Below are 7,882 nucleotides of genomic sequence, written 5' to 3' on the forward strand. Positions count from 1 at the left end.
ATCAAGGAAAAATCTAAAAACTTCCAAAGTTTTAAATCTCACAACTACGGGTCCGAATCGCATCAAACGACTTTCGTTTCTTACCAAATTTTACAGACGCATCTTAAATGTCATATTGAACCTATACCGGGTTCCAGAACCAAAATACGGGTCTGATACCATAAATTTCAAATATAATCAAATTTCCAAGAACTCTTATATTTTCAGCAAAATAATTTCTTTCAAAAATTCATTTCTCGGGCCTGGGACCTCGGAATTCGATTCCGGGCATACACCCAAGTCCCATATTTTCCTACGGACCCTCCGAGAACGTCAAATCACGGGTTCGGATTCGTTCACCCAAAAAATTGACTGAAGTCAATCATAATTCATTTTAAAAGCAAAATTCATCATTTTCACAGATTTTCACATGATAGCTTTCCGGATACACGTACGGACTGCGCACACAAATCAAGGTGAGACAAAAAGAGGTTTTTAGCCCTCAGAACATAGAATTTGTTTCTAAAACTAGTGATGACCTTTCGGGTCATCACACTTATACAAGTCCCTTTAGTTTAATAGAGATTTTATTCATTAAAATTTAGATAATATTATTAATAACAACAGAATAAAATTTAAAATAAAAAAATATTTCAATAGTAATAAATTATATATCTTCTCATATATTACAAAAAGAAAGCGAGCAGATAAAAATAGTAAACAAAGTAATATACTAATAAATTTTTTTATTAACAACGTAATAATACTAAAGATTTGTTAATATAATAAAGCAAAATATAGAACAAAAAAGTTATTCACTGACTATTTAAGTACCTTTGATTTAATAGAGATTTCATTATTGGGTATATCGTATTGACAAACAAGAAGACAATTAAAATTTATTAAAGCAATACGATCTAATAGGATTAAACAAGCCCGATTATAGTTTAATTTAATTAATATTGACCACGCATCGCGCGGGTACGAGTACTAGTAACAAATAATAAGAAGAGAAAAGCCTATTAAATATCATAATCCCACATGTAAAACGGTGTATATATAGTGGTGCTCAGGTATCAGTCCACAGTCGCCAATCCACCACTTTCTCTGTCAGAGGTCGTTTGGTAGAGTACGAAAATAATGTATGCATTAGCTTTGTGTATTAGTAATGCTTTGTTTGGTACACTTTTTCAACCTATGTATAACACTTTATTTGGTATTATCATATGTATAGCTAATACATAGAAAACCATAACATTAGCTATATAAAGGCTATTAATGCATGCATTAGCATGGTTAAAGATAAAATTATCCTTAAAGGGTAAGTTAAAAGATATGGAGGGCATTTTTGTAAACAATTAAATTTCTTAAAAATTATGCAATGCATCTTAATTTTTAATACACCACACCAAACAATGCATAAAAAATAATCTCTGTATAACTAATACTTGCATTACTAGCTCATGCATTACTAACCCCTGCATTACTAATGCACCTTATTTAGCATTATTCTTATACACCCTACCAAACCCCTACCAAACGACCCCTAAGTCATTTTCCAATTCATTCAAAATGTGGAGCAAGAAAGGGGCTGTAATGACGGTCTTCTTCTCTATGAGTGCCCAAACAGAGATTGCGCCAGAAAGTGACGCTTTAACTGCCTCAACACTCAGATATAATTATTATGAGGATAAATGTGAAAGGGATGTGGAGGAAATAGTATGGCCTACGATGCACAGAATAGTGCTAATGCAACACAATGCACCCGCCCAACTCTTGCGTCTTCTCTTCCATGATTGTTTCGTTGGGGTAAATGTCGTACTCTCCCATTTACTCTCCATTTTCTTGTTTCATTTTATCTTAGTCTATAATTTCTTTAAGCTCGATATTTTGTTACTTTGTTGCAATTTTCGGATTCTTGATGTGTGTTTTTCTTTTTCTCTTTTGTGCATTGTATTAGATTGTTTTAGTTCATTTAATCGGTGTTTTCTGGGTTTTAGCACTATGTTTACTTTTTTTCTTTTAGGGGTTGGAGATGGGGAGGAACTTAGCCAAGAAAGCATTTAGGAAGTCTTAATATGATGTTAGTTTTTGCACTTCTTACTGTTTTTTTGGTTCTATTCTGTAAGTGATTGTGATCCCAATGGAAATTACTTCTAATCTATTTCAGGCCTTATCTTACTCTAATATTTTCCTTGCATGTAATGAATGCTGAGTTTATTTTTATTTTCTCTGACATTTTTGGTATTTCTTTGACATTTCTTTATTTAGCCTTGTAATTCTTCATCTGTTGTATTCTTCAGCTTTGTGTTCTCATGCCTTGCGTTAGTCTTTTCTAAGTCAAGGATACTTTAACTGCTCAAAATCAGTCATTTACTGTTTTCATTCCTATTTTCAGAAACATGTGGTTTTATCTGTACTTATGCCCGTGCATACAATTCTTTGGACGTTTTATTCTTTCGTGGCCAGCCCTCTAGTTCCTGATGTAGGCAATAGCGCTTGTATTTCCTCAATGTATTTGTGGATGTTTTCTTTCTTGTTAATTTATTTTTTATCTTAATTTGTGAGCCATGCGCTCGTCATTCTTTGTAACTTATCATGTATATTTGTGACTCATCTTAGTTGTTTGATTTGGATGAGGTTTCTACTGTCAGTTGCTCTTTGAGTTTTAAATGCGCACTCTTATTCTAACTCTATATTGTTCAGCATTACCACTCTTCTCTCCTCGCTTACTGAGTTCAGCATTCCTTTTACTTTATAGGAAAAGTTGAAGATTTTTAATTTCAATAAACTTTTTATGCTTAAATCTCACTAGTCACTCTAAGACTTAGACAGCTGCTAACGTCACCTGTGAAGACAGTCAAAATTCGATATAATATCTTTGATTTTTCTTTCTAAGTTCTTATGTTTATGAAAATTTCTTGTTCTGTTCATATATTACAGGGCTGCGGTGCATCTGTTCTGCTTGCTGACAGTAGTAAGAATGGAACTGTTGAACGTGAGGCGATCCCAACTCGGACACTGAAAGGGTTCAATTTCATCGACATGATAAAGGATGAAATTGAGGAGGCATGCTCTGGGGTCGTCTCTTGTTCTGATATAACTTGTCCTTGCAACAAGAGATGGCATCATTCTGGTATGAGTCTGGCCTTATTTTTTGTTTCTTTTAGTAACTACCTGAAGTTTCTTTTTTATAATTATTATTCTTATACAGATTTGTATGTGTAATTTATGCACCGGCATGTATTCCATTTTTCTCATTATTAATTTCATTAAAAAAATCTTGTTGTGCACATTCAAATGTTCCTAATACATAACAAAAACTTTTGATACCTTCCAGTGGTATCATTTGTTAACAGTGCAGTTCTGATAGTGATATAATATGTAATTATTTAAAAACTATTCATCATGGGAAGTTTCTTCTAGCTTTTAATTTTGAACTAAATTGGCTATTATCAGTGTCTAAATGTAAGATGTAGAGTTGTTTATTTTATTTCTTCTCCCCTTTAATTCCCCTTTGATCCCCTTTTATTGGAGCTATTGCTCCTTTGGTGACTCGAACCCATGACCATAGTGTTGTAGGTTGGAGGTGTTGTCCATCTGAGCAACCCCTTCCCGTCCCGTCAATATGTAGAGCTGTTTGAAGCTTAAGATGGGGAACAAGTCACACTTATGGCAAACTTGTCACCATGCTTTTTCATAAGCTCCATTGGACCTACCATTTGTTTTTTTCTATCACCTATTCCTACCATTACTAAGAAAGTAAAGTATAAAATATGCTCTTCTCACTTAAACAGATCTCTTTCCAGGAAAACTGACATTGAGAACTACAGAAATTATCTTATCTTAATTAGAATGTCTATATGTTCTTTGTTTCCATTACATACTTACACTACTCATTGGCTGGCTAATTCAATCCTTACCTTCATACAATAACTCTTTACGAACAAAAGCCTCTCTAATTTTTATTTTAGTTTTTGTTGTGTCAGAATATTGTCCAAACGACACTATTGACAATTATGTAGGCTTGTCTCCTCGTTATTGATTTTTTTTATAACTGTTTCTCTCATTATTGAATTTATTTTTCCTCCACCTTTTAATCTCTGGCTTTTTTTATTTTTTTATATTTATTTTTCTGGTAACTGTAGATACCATGACTGTAAGGCTATGCTACTCTTAACTGTCTATTTTACTGAATTTCCCACAAGAATGTATTGATAAGATTTAACAAAATAACTATAACCCACTCCACTGCCTCCCGAAAAGATAAAACGATCTCATACAAAATAATATATAAAAGTGACCAATTATTAGCTAGAGAAGTGCTTCCCATTTTTCTTTTCACTTCATGGATTGCATAGTTTTGCCAGTTGCAATCTTGACAAGGCGGCAAGGCGCTGCTCAGGCCGATAAGGATATAGGCCACTCGTGAAAGATGGTTATGACGATTCAGATGATCCGGTGACAATGTGGATGGGAAGGAGAAAAGTAAATTCTTAGAGGAGCCATTTCTGTTGGAAGAAAGTCCATTTAGGATTTCATTGAAGTGGTGAGGAACGAGTCGTTAAAGAAAGTCCATACTAGAAATTCAAAAGGTTACTATTCACAAGTGTGTGAGCTTGTTGCAAAGAATGGATCAATTGGGAGTTTTTATAACTCAAGCTAGTTCATTTGGTATAGCCCAAGCTCACAAGGTTTTGATACATCGAAACTGTATTGGTTCGAGGTGAGAGCTTGAGCCTAATATGAGTTACATAAGTTCCATATAGCAGTAGATACTCTTGGATATTTTAAAAATGAAACAATTGAACTCTCAGTTTGGTATAAACATAAAGAGAAGATAGCGTCTGCATCAAATGCTTAAGCACTTTAGATGAGAACTAATTTTATGCGCTGAGAAAGAGCTGACTTTCAGAGTCATTGGCCATAAATTTAGACAGAATCAATAAGTTTAAAACCTACAGTAGGAAACTCAAGACAGTTTGCCTCAAAACTGACGGTTATTTTGTACAAGTTGAACACAAGAAGTGCATTCATGAATGAAGCAGAAACCAAAGATTGCATAGTATAAACAAGGTCATCAAAAATTTAAGACAAAAAGACTCATCAGAATCTCTTTCAAGATAGCAATTTGATCTTTTGATGCTTTCAAGCTTGAGCTTGATAGAGACCTGAAATTAGGATCATTGGTCTTTATTTTATTTTTTCTCCAAAATCTTAACATTCTGCAATGTTCCCTTATCATGTACTGTTTTCCTACATCTTAGGCTGGTGGACCATATTATCCTGTGTTAACGGGCAGAAGGGACAGTACAGAGTCATTCTTTGATAAGGCCATGGCTGAAATTCCGCGGCCAAATGGTATATCAGTGAAACTCTTAGGCTATTTTCCTTAAGAGTTAAGAGGATTTGACGAGAGGGAAACTGTGGCCCTTGGTAATCTTTCTGTTCTCATTTCTTTAGTCTTAAGATGTTGCATCTTCTTGTAATATATTTTTTTGAAATTTCTAAGCTTTTTTTCTTCATCGCCTGAAGGAGGACATAACATTGGAAAGATTGGTTGTGAATTCATTCGGCCAAGGCTCAGTAATTTCATGGGGACAAATTTACCTGATCCAACAATTCCCTGTGACTTCCTTGAAGAGTTGAAGCGAAAGTGTCCAGACAATAACAACACCATCAACAATATGTTCAATGAGCATACAGCTAGGAGTCTAAGTGAGCATGCTATGTCATACTCCCAGGGACTGTTCACTGTTGGAGCTTGATTTGATAACCACTACTACAAGACTTTGATGAGAGGAAGAGGACTACTGTTTGCTGATCAACAGTTGATGGCTAATGAAAAGACTGCAGCAGTGGTGATTGATTATGCTTCGGATGACGGGACTATGTTCCGAACAGAGTTTGCTCATATCATGGCTAAATTGTCAGATTTTGGTGTTCTTACTGGATCTCGAGGAGAAGTTAGACGCAGTTGCTCCCATCTGAATTCTAACCAGTGAGTGCTACTGATTGGAACATCTATATACAATATGTTATAGACTAGTTATAGTTACTTCTTTGTGTTGAAGTGATAATTAGTTTAAGTCATGAGGCATGCTTACCGCTATAGTGATGCTTAAAAGAAATTTGACTTGTTGGCTTAACAAATTAGTAGTACTGAATTTCTTCTAACCATTACCATGAAGAAATAGGTACGAAATTGCGAAAGCGTTTACGGTCCTATTCTTTGTCAACATCTTCTTTTGCTACTTCATATTTCCATTATTAGACAGCATTGATTTGTGGGTATTTCCCATAAATTCATGCTGCAAATAAACATCATAAACAAAATATTTTGCAATTCTTAAACTATGAACATCATAATCAAGATTTGCGTTACTTTATCAGATGTCCCTGAAGAACTAAGATTTATATCACCCAAATATGTTTTGTTCTACTAGGCTGAAAACAATTACTATTAAAGAAAGAACACAAAAGAATACCTGTAACGTAGTTATCAATGGCGGATCAATACGCAATAATCATAGATTGAAATCAGATCTAAGTGAGGTGGCAGATTCAAATATAGATGATCATTTGTCTAGAATCTAGATGATCATTTGTCCAGAATCTACCACAACACTTAGATATAGCTTCAATATATGAAAGTTTCTTCAATCTCCCTCCAAGACTTGATTATTCAAGGGCTAGGCTATATGGCTATATATAACAAAGGTAGGGGTGTCAATGGTTCGGTTCGGCCGGTTATTTTATAAAATTTGTACCATACCAATTTTTCGGTTATTCTATTATGTATAACCAAAATTAGACTTTTCGAAATCGTCCCAATCATGTCGGTTTCTCTTCGGTATCGGTACGGTTCGGTTAATTTTTCGGTATTTTTTTATATCATTTAAAATTCACCAGTAGAAGTAGAATGCAATAACATACATTATTTTATTGGACTTATCAAAACTATCTAGACATTTTTACTGTTTAAAGGGTGATGAATTAAAAAAAAAAAAAGAGATGGCTAGAGTATAGATCCATCAACTATTCTACAACAGCGTAAAAGAAATCAAACAAAGGTACAAAAAATATAAATCACACGAGTTGAAAGATATACTAAGTTGGGACTCAAGAATAAAATCTATAGAAGATTAAATATTCAAAAAGATAAATCCAAATTATATGAAAGGAAACATATTCAATACATTGTAATTTGCTACTCATAATCGCTAGAATACTTTGTGTCTTGCTAATAAAGATACTTGAAATAATTTAGTTTAAGTAGAAGTAGCATAATAGGTTTTAAGAATTAGTATTTTGAGTTTAATTACTTGTTGGCTTGTAATAGTTTTCATAATTCCAAGGCCCAAAGAAAATTTAATGCATTATTACTTTAAAACTTACTAAATAAATATATTTTTTACATGTAAAATTTATTCGGTACGGTTCGGTATTTTTTCGGTTTATTTTTATAAAATAAAAAACCTACCTTAATTATCAGTGCGGTTACAGATTTATATAAAAACCTACGATTTCTTAAAAAGAAACCTAAAAATCGATTCGGTCGGTTTAGTCGGTTTTCGAATATTCATCAACACCCCTAAACAAAGGCACCACCTACTATTTCTTTTCTTTTTGGTAACTAATGAGTTATGCGTAGTCTTTACGTACGTTGAAATTTCCATATTTTTTCCTCTTTCTCTAGGGTTAGTTTTCCTTTAGAAAGGCCTATTTAGCGGCAGCACAACCTAACCCTAATGTGACTCTTTTTTTTTTTTTTGGAATTTTTTTGTGGCCCTTCTAAATATCTTATGTAGCATATATAAAATTGCTGAACTTAAGCATAGTAGCTGAAGTTTTGTTCTCTATTTGCTGAAGTTTTTGTTTGTAATTGCTGAACTTAAGCATA

The 7,882-nt window shown here is 33.6% G+C and overlaps 1 long non-coding RNA gene across 1 annotated transcript; it reads left to right on the top strand.

Moving 5' to 3' along the window:
- Window positions 1-1,897: 1,897 nt before the first annotated feature.
- Window positions 1,898-6,101, top strand: LOC104212545 (uncharacterized). Its single transcript, XR_011405874.1, has 3 exons — window positions 1,898-3,115; window positions 5,247-5,415; window positions 5,515-6,101. It is a non-coding gene; the product is annotated as an uncharacterized lncRNA (long non-coding RNA).
- Window positions 6,102-7,882: the final 1,781 nt, after the last annotated feature.

This window comes from Nicotiana sylvestris, chromosome 3 (assembly GCF_000393655.2).
Source record: "Nicotiana sylvestris chromosome 3, ASM39365v2, whole genome shotgun sequence".
Classification (NCBI taxonomy): Eukaryota; Viridiplantae; Streptophyta; class Magnoliopsida; order Solanales; family Solanaceae; genus Nicotiana; species Nicotiana sylvestris.